The 13,063-nt window shown below is 40.0% G+C and overlaps 1 protein-coding gene across 1 annotated transcript in view; it reads left to right on the top strand.

The window, feature by feature from the left end:
- Positions 1-13,063, top strand: part of IQCH (IQ motif containing H) — a 224,554-nt gene that overhangs the window by 127,175 nt on the left and 84,316 nt on the right.

The following is a 13,063-nucleotide window of genomic DNA, read 5'->3' on the forward strand; positions in this document are numbered from 1 at the left end:
AGAACGAAATGACAACCCATTCCAGTATTCTTGGCTGGGAAATCCCATGGACAGAGGATCCTGGTGGGCGAGAGTCCATGGGGTCACAAAAGAGTTGGACACAACTTAGTGACTAAACAAGAACAAATTCCTTGTGATTCCATGGGTTTTTTCCCTCCAGGGGAAGTTGGTCTTATGTACCATATCACAAACCATTCAATATCACAGTAATCCAAGTCTATGCCCCAACCAGTAACACTGAAGAAGCTGAAGTTGAACGGTTCTATGAAGACCTACAAGACCTTTTAGAACTAACATCCAAAAAAGATGTCCTTTTCATTATAGGGGACTGGAATGCAAAAGTAGGAAGTCAAGAAACACCTGGAGTAACAGGTAAATTTGGCCTTGGGATACGGAATGAAGCAGGGCAAAGACTAATAGAGTTTTGCCAAGAAAATGCACTGGTCATAGCAAACACCCTCTTCCAACAACACAAGAGAAGACTCTACACATGGACATCACCAGATGGTCAACACTGAAATCAGATTGATTATCTTCTTTGCAGCCAAAGATGGAGAAGCTCTATACAGTCAGCAAAAACAAGACCAGGAGCTGACTGTGGCTCAGATCATAAACTCCTTATTGCCAAATTCAGACTTAAATTGAAGAAAGTAGGGAAAACCACTAGACCATTCAGGTATGACCTAAATCAAATCCCTTATGATTATACAGTGGAAGTGAGAAATAGATTTAAGGGCCTAGATCTGATAGATAGAGTGCCTGATGAACTATGGACTGAGGTTCGTGACATTGTACAGGAGACAGGGATCAAGACCATCCCCATGGAAAAGAAATGCAAAAAAGCAAAATGGCTGCCTGGGGAGGCCTTACAAATAGCCATGAAAAGAAGAGAAATGAAAAGCAAAGGAGAAAAGGAAAGATATATCTGAATGCAGAGCTCCAAAGAATAGCAAGAAGAGATAAGAAAGCCTTCTTCAGCGATCAATGCAAAGAAATAGAGGAAAACAACAGAATGGGAAAGACTAGAGATCTCTTCAAGAAAATTAGAAATACCAAGGGAACATTTCATGAAAAGATGGGCTCGATAAAGGACAGAAATGGTATGGACCTAACAGAAGCAGAAGCTATTAAGAAGAGGTGGCAAGAATACACAGAAGAACTGTACAAAAAAGATCTTCACGACCCAGATAATCACAATGGTGTGATCACTGACCTAGAGCCAGACATCCTGGAATGTGAAGTCAAGTGGGCCTTAGAAAGCATCACTACGAACAAAGCTAGTGGAGGTGATGGAATTCCAGTTGAGCTATTTCAAATCCTGAGAGATGATGCTGTGAAAGTGCTGCACTCAAGATGCCAGCAAATTTGGAAAACTCAGCAGTGGCCACAGGACTGGAAAAGGTCAGTTTTCATTCCAATCCCAAAGAAAGGCAATGCCAAAGAATGCTCAAACTACTGCACAATTGCACTCATCTCACATGCTACTAAAGTAATGCTCAAAATTCTCCAAGCCAGGCTTCAGCAATATGTGAACCGTGAACTTCCAGTTGTTCAAGCTGGTTTTAGAAAAGGCAGAGGAACCAGAGACCAAATTGCCAACATCCGCTGGATCATGGAAAAAGGAAGAGAGTTGCAGAAAAGCATCTATTTCTGCTTTATTGACTATGCCAAAGCCTTTGACTGTGTGGATCACAATAAACTGTGGAAAATTCTGAAAGAGATGGGAATACCAGACCACTTGACCTGCCTCTTGAGAAATTTGTATGCAGGTCAGGAAGCAACAGTTAGAACTGGACATGGAACAACAGACTGGTTCCAAATAGGAAAAGGAGTACGTCAAGGCTGTATATTGTCACCCTGCTTATTTAACTTATATGCAGAGTACATCATAAGAAATGCTGGACTGGAAGAAGCACAAGCTGGAATCAAGATTGCCGGGAGAAATATCAACAACCTCAGATATGCAGATGACACCACCCTTATGGCAGAAAGTGAAGAGGAACTAAAAAGCCTCTTGATGAAGGTAAAAGAGGAGAGTAAAAAAGTTGGCTTAAAACTCAACATTCAGAAAATGAAGATCATGGCATCTGGTCCCATCACTTCATGGGAAATAGATGGGGAAACAGTGGAAACAGTGTCAGACTTTATTCTTGGGGGCTCCAAAATCACTGCAGATGGTGATTGCAGCCATGAAATTAAAAGATGCTTACTCCTTGGAATAAAAGTTATGACCAACCTAGATAGCATATTGAAAAACAGAGACATTACTTTGCCAACAAAGGTCCGTCTAGTCAAGGCTATGGTTTTTCCAGTGGTCATGTATGGATGTGAGAGTTGGACTGAGAAGAAAGCTGAGCGCCGAAGAATTGATGCTTTTGAACTGTGGTGTTGGAGAAGACTCTTGAGAGTCTCTTGGACTGCAAGGAGATCCAACCAGTCCATTCTGAAGGAGATCAGCCCTGGGTGTTCTTTGGAAGGAATGATGCTAAAGCTGAAACTCCAGTACTTTGGCCACCTCATGCGAAGAGTTGACTCATTGGAAAAGACTCTGATGCTGGGAGGGATTGGGGGCAGGAGGAGAAGGGGATGACAGAGGCTGGATGGCATCACTGACTCGATGGACGTGAGTCTGAGTAAACTCCGGGAGTTGGTGATGGACAGGGAGGCCTGGCGTGCTGTGATTCATGGGGTCACAAATAGTCGGACATGACTGAGCGACTGAACTGAACTGAACCGTATCGCATGATTAATCATGAACAAGGTTCAGATTTTTTTTTTAACTTTTTTAGAAACTGATTTTTAATGAGTGGAATGCATTCTGAGTGGAATCTTATCCCTAGACAAGAACTTTTGGGAAATTCATGGAAACATGATGGAAGCATTTTTAGAATAAGGCAGTGCAAGAGACGGCATGAAATGAATTTCTCCATGTTTTAGCAAGAATTTAAGCTTTCCATGGTAAACAATCAACATTTTAATACCTAATAGGCTATACACTTTTGAGGAGTGTCTGAATTTGCTGATAAAGATGACTTTCTTTATTCACAAGTGTGATGCACCCAAATCAACTGTCGATCATCAGAGAAACCAATTGCATGGTTCATGTAGGAAATATTATCAATGTGTTGAGTTACTACCCACTGACACATCAGATGCATGATTTGACCAAAATCATGGGGAGAGGACAGTGGGATCAAGGGATGCTATAGCATTTCTACTTTGCTGGTGTACTCAGTGAATTTTACTCTTCTACCAAATGGCCACCTGGTGCGAAGAACTGACTTATTGGCAAAGATCCTGGTGCTGGGGAGGATTGAAGGCAAAAGGAGAAGAGGGTGGCAGAAGATGAGATGGCTGGATGATATCACTGACTCAACGTACATGAATTTGAGTAAATTCTTGGAGACAGTGAATGACCAGGAAGCCTAATGTTCTGCAGTTCATGGGGGTCACAGTCAGACATGACTTAGCAAGACTGAACAACAACAACAACCAAAATGAGGATTTTGCTTTTTCATAATAGGATACCTCAATTTTCCCGTAAGAGCTCTCCACCTAGCTCTATTTCATTGGCATCACTTGGCTGTGGAAGAAGTAGAAAGGGCAGGAGCAGGACAAGCAAGAGAAAAAGGGGACAGATCTTTGCCACTTATGTATAACCTTAGAAACTTCCCAATATCTCCATCAATGCAAGGATTGCTTTGATGCTTCCTAGTTATTCCCTGTCCTCAATGTCAGAGTTATTGTGGATGTTGGGAAGCAAGAAGGAAAAGAACTACCATTAGCGTGTGGTTAATTTCCTCATTTTCTCCATCCAGAAACTGGAGCTAATGTCTGGTAGCTGCTAATAAGCAATTTCCATATATCTGGAATGCCAGTATACACTGAAGAAGCATGGGATCGGCAAGGGGCACTAGATTTGGGGAAAGGAAAGCGAGTAAACAGCTAACATTTATCAAATGCTTAGCAAACATTTTCTCACTTGATGCTTAGGACACAGCAGCAAGACAGAAATGATTAATTTCCTTCTGTGGCCAAGGAAACCAATACTCACTTTCTAGTCCTAAGTTACCAGTGGGGCCAGAGTATGAACCCAAATCTGTCTGACACTGGAACACCATCATGAACTGGAAAGACCTCCTTGCTTCTGGATGACCTTTACCTCTCTGGTCCTTTGTTATTCCTCTGTAAGATGAAATGATGAGTTAGATCATGTCAAAGTCCTTTCCAGCTCTGCGGTCCTATTACCTGAGAAATGTATCTTCACAGTCCACTCTTCACCTTCCAAGAGGAGATAGGCAGTTGGCACTAACAAATTCATGGGGTTACATTCATTGTGTAGGTTTGCATCTCTGTGAATAAAAAACAAGTAGGAAATATTTTTAAGTACTTTATACTTCTTATAGTTTAAGTTTAAAGTATTTGAGTAATTAATCACTCATAGGCAGTCACCTTTCTAAAATATAAAAATTACATGTGTTCCGCATCCTGAACCCTCCTCCCCCCTCCCTCCCCATACCATCCCTCTGGGTCCTCCCAGTGCACCAGCCCCAAGCATCCAGTATCGTGCATTGAACCTGGACGCGGATTCATTTTGATGTTTGGCAAAACTAATACAGTTATGTAAAGTTTAAAAATAAAATAAAATTAAAAAAAAATTTTTTAATAAAAAATTAAAAAAATAAAACAAAATATAAAAATTAAAACTCTCACTTTCAAATCATTTCCTGCTCATGTTTAGTCATGGCTTTATTTCTTTTTAATGCGTTTGAGAGATTGTATCAGTACTTATTTTCATTCCAATGGATGGCTTTGAGATTTTTTTTTAAGTGTGCCAAAAATCTGTTTGTACATCTCTCCAAGTTACTATACAATTTTTGAATCTGTAAAGGTGAAAAATACTGTTACAAAGTCATCATGTCTACCTTTGAATATTGTGATGTTTATGAAGACTTCCTAAGCAACTACCTTTTGTCTCAGACCAAAAAAAAAAAAAGTGCTGATAAGTTAATTGTAACTATAATGTTTTGGAATTGCTTCCCAGGTGTATGCTCAGTTGTTCAGTCAAGTTCAACTCTTTGCAACCTGATAGACTGTAGCCCCTAAGGCTCCTCTGTCCATGGAATTTTCCAGGCAAGAATACTAGAGTGGGTTGCTACCCAAGTGGCTCAGTAGTAAAGAATCTGCCTGCCAAGCAGGATTCGTGGGTTTGATCCCTAGGTCAGGAAGATCCCCTGGAGAAGAAAACAGCAACCCACTCTAGTATTCTTGCCTGGGAAATCCTATTGCCTAAGGAGCCTGGTGGGCTACAGTCCATGGGGTCACAAAAGCGTCAGGCACAACTGAGCAACTAAACAGCAACATCATATTATGGAATTAGGAACATTTTAGATTTTTGTCATCTGTATAAATCCACAGGTGATACTGGATGATACTGATCTGATGATACTGATTTTCTCTACGTGGTCACACCAGACCTGCAGTCAGAAATGCTCTGCCATAACTTACATTCAAATCTTTATCAAACACACATTGAACACAATACCATGGGACCATCTTGCCTGAAGAATAAGGCATGCCTGCAGATGACATAATAGACTTGGGTAGAGTACTTGCCAATAGAGACAAGCAACCCTAGAGGAGACAGACATTCATCCTGGCTGGAAATGTGCTCAGAACGTTCATGTTAGGTTCTGTTGCTGCATCGCCATCCCCTCATCACACTTCATAAAACCTCAGACCTCACTACTCAGTCTGAAAAATGGGAGAAATCATGGCAGCCATGGCATGAGAACTGTGCTAATAATGAATAATAATAATAAATAAAATAATAATGAATAATAATCCTGCCTCTGCTGTGTACCAGCTGTGTGACTATAGGCAAATCACCTGAGCCTCAGTTTCCCCATCTCCCAAAGAGGGACTGTTATTGTGTCGTATGGATCAAATGGAAGAGTACCTGTGCTGAGACCTTGGGAACTTGACATGAGAAGACTGTCCCCTTTGAAACATCCTTCCAGTTCCCTGAAAAGTCCACCATATACTTTGTGGCTCAAGTCATCAGTTCTCCCAGACATATCACTTTTTCACATTTCCTCACTGGAATAATTTGTAAGGAAAGGAAAGGAGTGAAATAACAGACAAGGGGATCAACAGTGAGCAATCAGATGGGAAACACAAACTCACGAGGTGCTTCCACTGTTCATTGTCCAGTGGAACGCTGGATTTCCTAGAGCTGCATTCTTAAAGGCAGGTTTTGAAAATGGATTTAAATTATGTAGAAAAGGCATATTCCATAGACAAAAGGAACTTAGATCACTTGCTCTGAAGGGAGGGTTCAATAGGGTAAATCATAAAATCCTATCTCAGAGGAGTTTTTTGGGGGGATCTTGTTTTGAAGGGGGAGGCAGAATATACATAGCATAAAATTTACCATTTAAATCATTTGAAGTGTACAGTTCCATGGCATTAAGTGCATTCACATTGCTGTACAATCGTCGTGTTATCCAGTTTCAAAACTTTTTCAAAATCCCAAGAAGCAGCTCTGTACCCATTAAATAGTATATCCAGAAAAGCTTTGGTTTTAATGTTATATCACAGCTGAAAGGACCCTAGAGACTTCTGGTTCAACCCCTCATTTGAATGTGGGGAACCAAGGCTCAGAAAGATCAGGTTTTCTAAATCAACTGGCAAGTTACAAATTTAGATAGGACTGAAATCCAGGGGGTCTCCTCAGTCACTTTCTCTTATACTCGGCATTCATATCCTCTAACAGTTTGCAAACTCGTGCGCCTCATATTCCCCAAAATAGTGGCTCGGAATTTCTCCACAATTTAAGGCCTTGTTGAAGAGAATTTTGACTAGACTCTGGCGGGAGATGGAGACACTCTACAAAATCCTTTAAACTCCATTAAGACTCTCATGTCTTGCATTATATTATTTGCATGACATTTTAGTGACTTTATTTTTTTTTTAAGTTTTCTCCATAATAATTTTTAATACCATCGATTGAATGTCAACTCAATGACATGCATTATAATAGGTGTTAAACATTCATAATCTTATTTTATCCTTCGAGGAACCCATCAAATGGTTATTTTTATTCCCACTCGGCAGATGGAGAAACTTAGTCTCAAGGAATCTAAGTCATTTGCCCAAGTTCAGGTTATTTGTTAGGGACAGAACTGGATTCAAAGAACCATTTGGCTCCTAAGCCCCAGGACTTTCTCATGTGCCATGTTGCCCTCTGCTCTAGAGAAATAATCACAATCTTGGGCTCTCATATTCCATCCCTAGGCTATGCTCATCCTCACCTGATAAAATCCTACCCATCCTTCAGAATTTACCTTAACCCCAACCTCTTTTATAACAATAATATTAGCAGATGTTCATTAAGTGCTTATTATATCCAAGCACTATTATAAGCGCTTTACATGCATTATCTCATTTAATACTCACAGCATCCCTATGAGATGGGTACTATTATTATACTCATTTTACAGATGAGAAAACTGAGACCCAACTGAGATAAGTGATTTGCCTTTTTGGCTCTTCCCACTAGCACGTGGCTTCTGCCTCCCTCCTCCATGCCTCCAAGGCCCTCTGTAGTTCTTTATGGCCCTTCTCTGCCTTGTATTAATTATGCATTAATTGTACTCATCTGTGTTTCCACTCCTTGAGCACAGAGACATGCTTGTATTAGTTTTGGTTTGTGCTGACCATCTGGCTCCATCCTCTGCCCCTGTTAGACATGCCAGAATTATTTATTTAATTGAAGGAGACAGTCACATGTATTGCTGAGCTGGGTGTAAGTAGTCAAAAATAAAAAGTTTTCCACTGGAAGAGGAATTTGAGTGTTGCTGAAATTCTCAAATATTTTCCATTCATGAGTCCTCTCTGGAGTGCTGGCCAAGAACCATGATAATCATCATAAAAATATGTACTCTTGAAATGGAATTTGTGGTAGAACTTTGGGAAGAGGGTATCAAGTCAAGTGCCTTTTTCCTACTGAATCATTTAAAGGGTTGCCAGATTAGGAGCCCTGAATACTGAAGAATATTAGGATGCTCTTTTCTTCATTTTTTTGTATTGATTTTCCAGACGCTTTAGTGTTAAACCATGCCAGAAGTGTTGCAGAGATGAATCACTGTTATCCAAAGGCCGCCAGCTTCTTTTCCTTCTGACAGAAGGATAATTCCACGTGGATCAAATAAATACAGATGTGTAGTAATTAGTTCTATTCCCAGTGAGCCTATTTCCAACACACTAAAGATGTGAGCGATTATGGAGCCTCACCCCAACAGCTTTTATCATTTTAAACTGCTAAACAACAGGATAGGTCATAACCCAGCCTGCTATTAATAATGCATTTATTGTGTGCAACATTATAGATTAGGTGTATGGACTAGAAAAAGAATACCTTTTAACAAGAATATTATGATCTCCCCCCAGAAGCAGCATATGTGCCTGGCTACTCACCTGATGTACAGTCCCAAGGCAATCAAAAGAATAAAAAATCTCATCCAAGGGAAAGAAGCCTACATTGTCAGCGGGCTCCTCCACAGAGATGATTTGGCGGTGGCAGATATGTTAAACATACCTATCCTAGGCTCAGAGCCCGAACTAGCTCATTTCTATAGCACCAAGTCTGGAAGCAAACGCATCTTTGAGAACGCCAATGTGCCAGTCCCTCCTGGAATATATAACATCTATAGTCACCAGCAGGTAAGCAGGGTGGACAAGTGAGGCTCTGTTTAAATATTTCACATTCTCTTGACCTTGTAGGAACTTTTTAGGTCTTCTGGAGTCAGCCCTATCCAATGAAGAATATTATGGAATACTTGAGTTGATTTGATGGGATCTGCTTTAGCCTTCGGGCTTTCTTGGTGGTTCAGTGGTAAAGAATCCACTTGTCAGTGCAGGAGACACAAGAGGTGCGGGTTCAATCCCTGTGTCAGGAAGATTCCCTGGAGTAGGAAATGGAAATAGCAACCCAGTTTAGTATTCTTGCCTGGAAAATCCCATGGACAGAGGAGCCTGGCGGGTTAACAGTTCATGAGGTTGCAAAAGTGTTGTACGCGACTGAGCATAACACACTTTAGTCCTTCAGTGTTTCAAAGTATCTTCCTATGGGCCTTACAGAAATTGTCATTCTCAAAGTATTTATTCATTTGGATTAAGGAACTGAAGGCTCTACTCATGTATTAATCTGCTATCAATATTTATTGCCTTAATATGGATTAGTTCATCATCATATTAATTAGCTAGTCATTTTAGTAGGACCCTAAGAAATGTGAAAGTCAGTTCGGGCTAAAAGGAGCAGGTTAGGAGAGCTCTAGGGAGTCATATTGCCAAGGGCATGTGGCAGACTAAGGACATCCATGGCTCTACAAAAAAACCCCAAAATCCTAGCTGTTCAGTAAGTGGCCATAAAGAAAGGGGGAAAACCCCAGAAAGGGAACATGAAGTGACTCCAGGAGGAAAACTCTCTGCTTCTGAATTTGCCTTGGTCTGAGTCTGTGACTGTACATTCTTCCAAAAGATAGTTAGCGCCCTAATATTTGAAGAACCATAATATTCAGTTCAGTTCAGTCACTCAGTCGTGTCCGACTCTTTGCGACCCCATGAATCGCAGCACGCCAGGCCTCCCTGTCCATCACCAACTCCCGGAGTTCACTCAGACTCACGTCCATCGAGTCAGTGATGCCATCCAGCCATCTCATCCTCTGTCGTCCCCTTCTCCTCCTGCCCTGAATCCCTCCCAGCATCAGAGTCTTTTCCAATGAGTCAGCTCTTCACATGAGGTGGCCAAAGTACTGGAGTTTCAGCTTTAGCATCATTCCTTCCAAAGAACACCCAGGGCTGATCTCCTTCAGAATGGACTGGTTGGATCTCCTTGCAGTCCAAGGGACTCTCAAGAGTCTTCTCCAACACCACAGTTCAAAAGCATCAATTCTTTGGTTCTCAGCCTTCTTCACAGTCCAACTCTCACATCCATACATGACCACTGGAAAAACCATAGCCTTGACTAGACGGACCTTTGTTGGCAAAGTAATGTCTCTGTTTTTCAATATGCTATCTAGGTTGGTCATAACTTTTCTTCCAAGGAGTAAGCGTCTTTTAATTTCATGGCTGCAGTCACCATAATATTAGTCACTACAAAATTACCCACTAGAGAACTAGAAATTAACCACTCTAAGTTTGCTCTGGCAGGTGTTCTCACATTTAACTGCTATCTTTTTTTACAATAAAGAAACTAAAAGACAAATAGTTGTTAACATTTCTTAACCTCTGTTTCATTCCATCTCTTAACCATTCCTCTGAGCCAATCACAAGTGATTTTGGGCACCTACTTCTGGGGAAACTAAAAAACTGTACAAAATGCAGATGTTTGTGAGGGACAATATTTAGGGGTCATGCTACTTCTCTCAGCTGCCTGATCCTGATGCTCTGCACCTCATAGCTGCTGAGCCCCCAAACCAGGTCTTTCAACAAATCATACTTTTCAGAGACTAACTGGCAATTATTAAATTGCCCCCAGATTGTTTCAGTCTTGCTAGATAGAGTGTTCATGGGCAATACATGGGCTCATGAAGGAAGTTTCTTTTAAAGAGGGCAGTCTAGAAAAGGCACAGGCTATCTTAATAGGATTAGAAGAGAGAAGCTTCCCCTGACCTGATGTGTCCCTTCCATTATCATTAACCTCCACTGAAATTTGAAGGTAACAGTGGATTGCTTAACTCTGCTTCCCTGTAGAATGCTAGGCTGATAGACATAATACAAGTGAAATGCATTTTTAAGTGATACAATTTCATATGTGTATATTACATTAAACAGTCCTCAAAACCTTAGAATGTATGTGCAGTATTTATATTGAGTGAGTCTTGCTTTTGTCCCCATTGATGAGAATTCAGGCAGTCTTTGCTATGAAATATTTTAGAACTTTATACGTTAATTGTGGTTAAAGATACAGGAATCTTTAATGCAGTAAAGCTTCACTCTAATGCTGATATTCAGAAGTAGGATAAAAACCTCTCCTCAAAGATAAATTGGATTTAAAGGGTGTCATTTCACCTATGGTGTGTGCAAATTGTATCACAATAAACTGAGTCATAACTGAGGTCTGCACTACTTATTTGGAAACCACATGTCTGAGGTCAACAAGAATTGAAGCACTCCACTGAGATTTTTCCAGATAATGCCTATTCTACCTAATCTATCTGAACATGTCAGCATTTTGAATTTTCAGATGGTAATGAATCAGTAACACTGACTTTTTACCGATGTGCATCATAAACTTAAAGCTGGTGAAAGAAAGCTGTGATTATTTTAATTTAGGTTAATAAATATTCCTAGCTATCAGTTGAATTTTAGCAGTAGACATTTTTCTATTTCTGCCCTACATCAGTATAAAATGTATGGCAATTTAAAAATATATTACATCTTTTGAATAGATAGACTCAAATAGAAAATGATAAATGTTTGGCAATAGCATAAAGTCATTTGCTTTATGATTAAGTAATTTATTTTATTTTTTAAGTCCAGCTTGAGCACAGTGAGCATTTCCTGTTTTGATCCATAAAGCAACCAGGCAACTTCTCTTTCTGGCATGTGTTCCATATGAAATATTGACAGCTTTGCTTAAATAATCAAAAATGGCAATGCTATTTTAAAGCACTGTTCAATTTTCACTTAAAGATAGCACATAATTCTTTCCAGTGGTATAGGCTTTACAATACTATTGATCCTTTTCATTACTGTAGGGAATCCATCAACAGACACCCATTTATAGGATTCTCAGAAGCAACAAATAATAGGATTTGGAAGAAGCAGATAATAATTCTGTTAGTAGCTGAAACTTCCAAATATGCAATATATCTAAACATACAATGAAAAGGACTGTGCCAGAATATCTTTCCTTACACTGGCAAGAGAATCTTATTGGACATTAACAGGCCAAGAACTATTTCTCCTTCTGCAACATATGACCATAATGGAATCTGTCTTCTCAACACAACGTTAGAGAAAGAAGGGATGTAACTTTGAAAGACACATTTTTAAAAACCTTCCTAGGCTATGCTTATAGCCATATGGTTTGTAGACCAGAGTACTTGTCATTTAAACACCCACATTATCCCTAGACACTACTTGATAATTAGGGAGCTAAGACAATTTCATTTTCACCCTAATTGAATACCCTATGGTTGCATGGGGCTTCCAGGGGTCCCAAGTATGTCTGTTTTAGTATCACTTCAACACTGCTGTATACTGTAGCATCTCCAGGAAGATTGGCTGGAAAGACCCAACTCAAGAGAACAGATTGTACCTTTAATCAAAATAATTTTAATCTTCCAGTTCCAGATTTCAACAGATTTTTTCCCCAGAATTATGAGTCGTCTCACACTCTATAGTTTAAAAAAATCCATTTGGTGACCAAACTCATCAAAAGAGAAGAGAAGAGTGTTGCAGAAGCCTCCTTAAGCACAGACCATGGCCAAGAATAGCATGGGGTAGGCTCAGGAGAGGGAACACTTACTATTGTTTCTTTCTATATAGATTAGAAAGTCTGATGAGAAGATCAAACAAAAAATCACTTTGTGGTCTAATGAGTTATTTTTCACCAAGGCTCTACTAGAACAGTATTACTTATAATTAAGTAATCTTGCTATAGACCTTTTCTGATTCAAACATATCCAAATGGCTTATTGACCATAAAGGAAGTTGCTTCTCTTGCTCCTGACTTCCTTCTCCACTTCACCCTTCTCCTCTACCTCTCTGTAGCTTGAGATGGGTAGCACAGTGGAGAAGAAATGGGCTTAGGTATTGGACTCAGAGCAGCCTGGGTGGAGTCCCTGTTCTGCGACTGAGTGTTGTGTGATCGTGGGCAAGTTATTTAAATTACCTGAGTCTCAGTTATTTATACATAAAATAGAATTAATAATGGTGCCTATTTCATAGGTTTTTGTGAGTGTTCAATGAGAGGATTTGTGTAAAGAGCTATGCCAAAGGCCTAGAGCCTACTGAGAGTTCAGTGACTTTAACTATTATAGTTATTATTATTATT

Source organism: Bubalus kerabau, chromosome 10, assembly GCF_029407905.1.
Source record: "Bubalus kerabau isolate K-KA32 ecotype Philippines breed swamp buffalo chromosome 10, PCC_UOA_SB_1v2, whole genome shotgun sequence".
Taxonomy (NCBI): domain Eukaryota; kingdom Metazoa; phylum Chordata; class Mammalia; order Artiodactyla; family Bovidae; genus Bubalus; species Bubalus kerabau.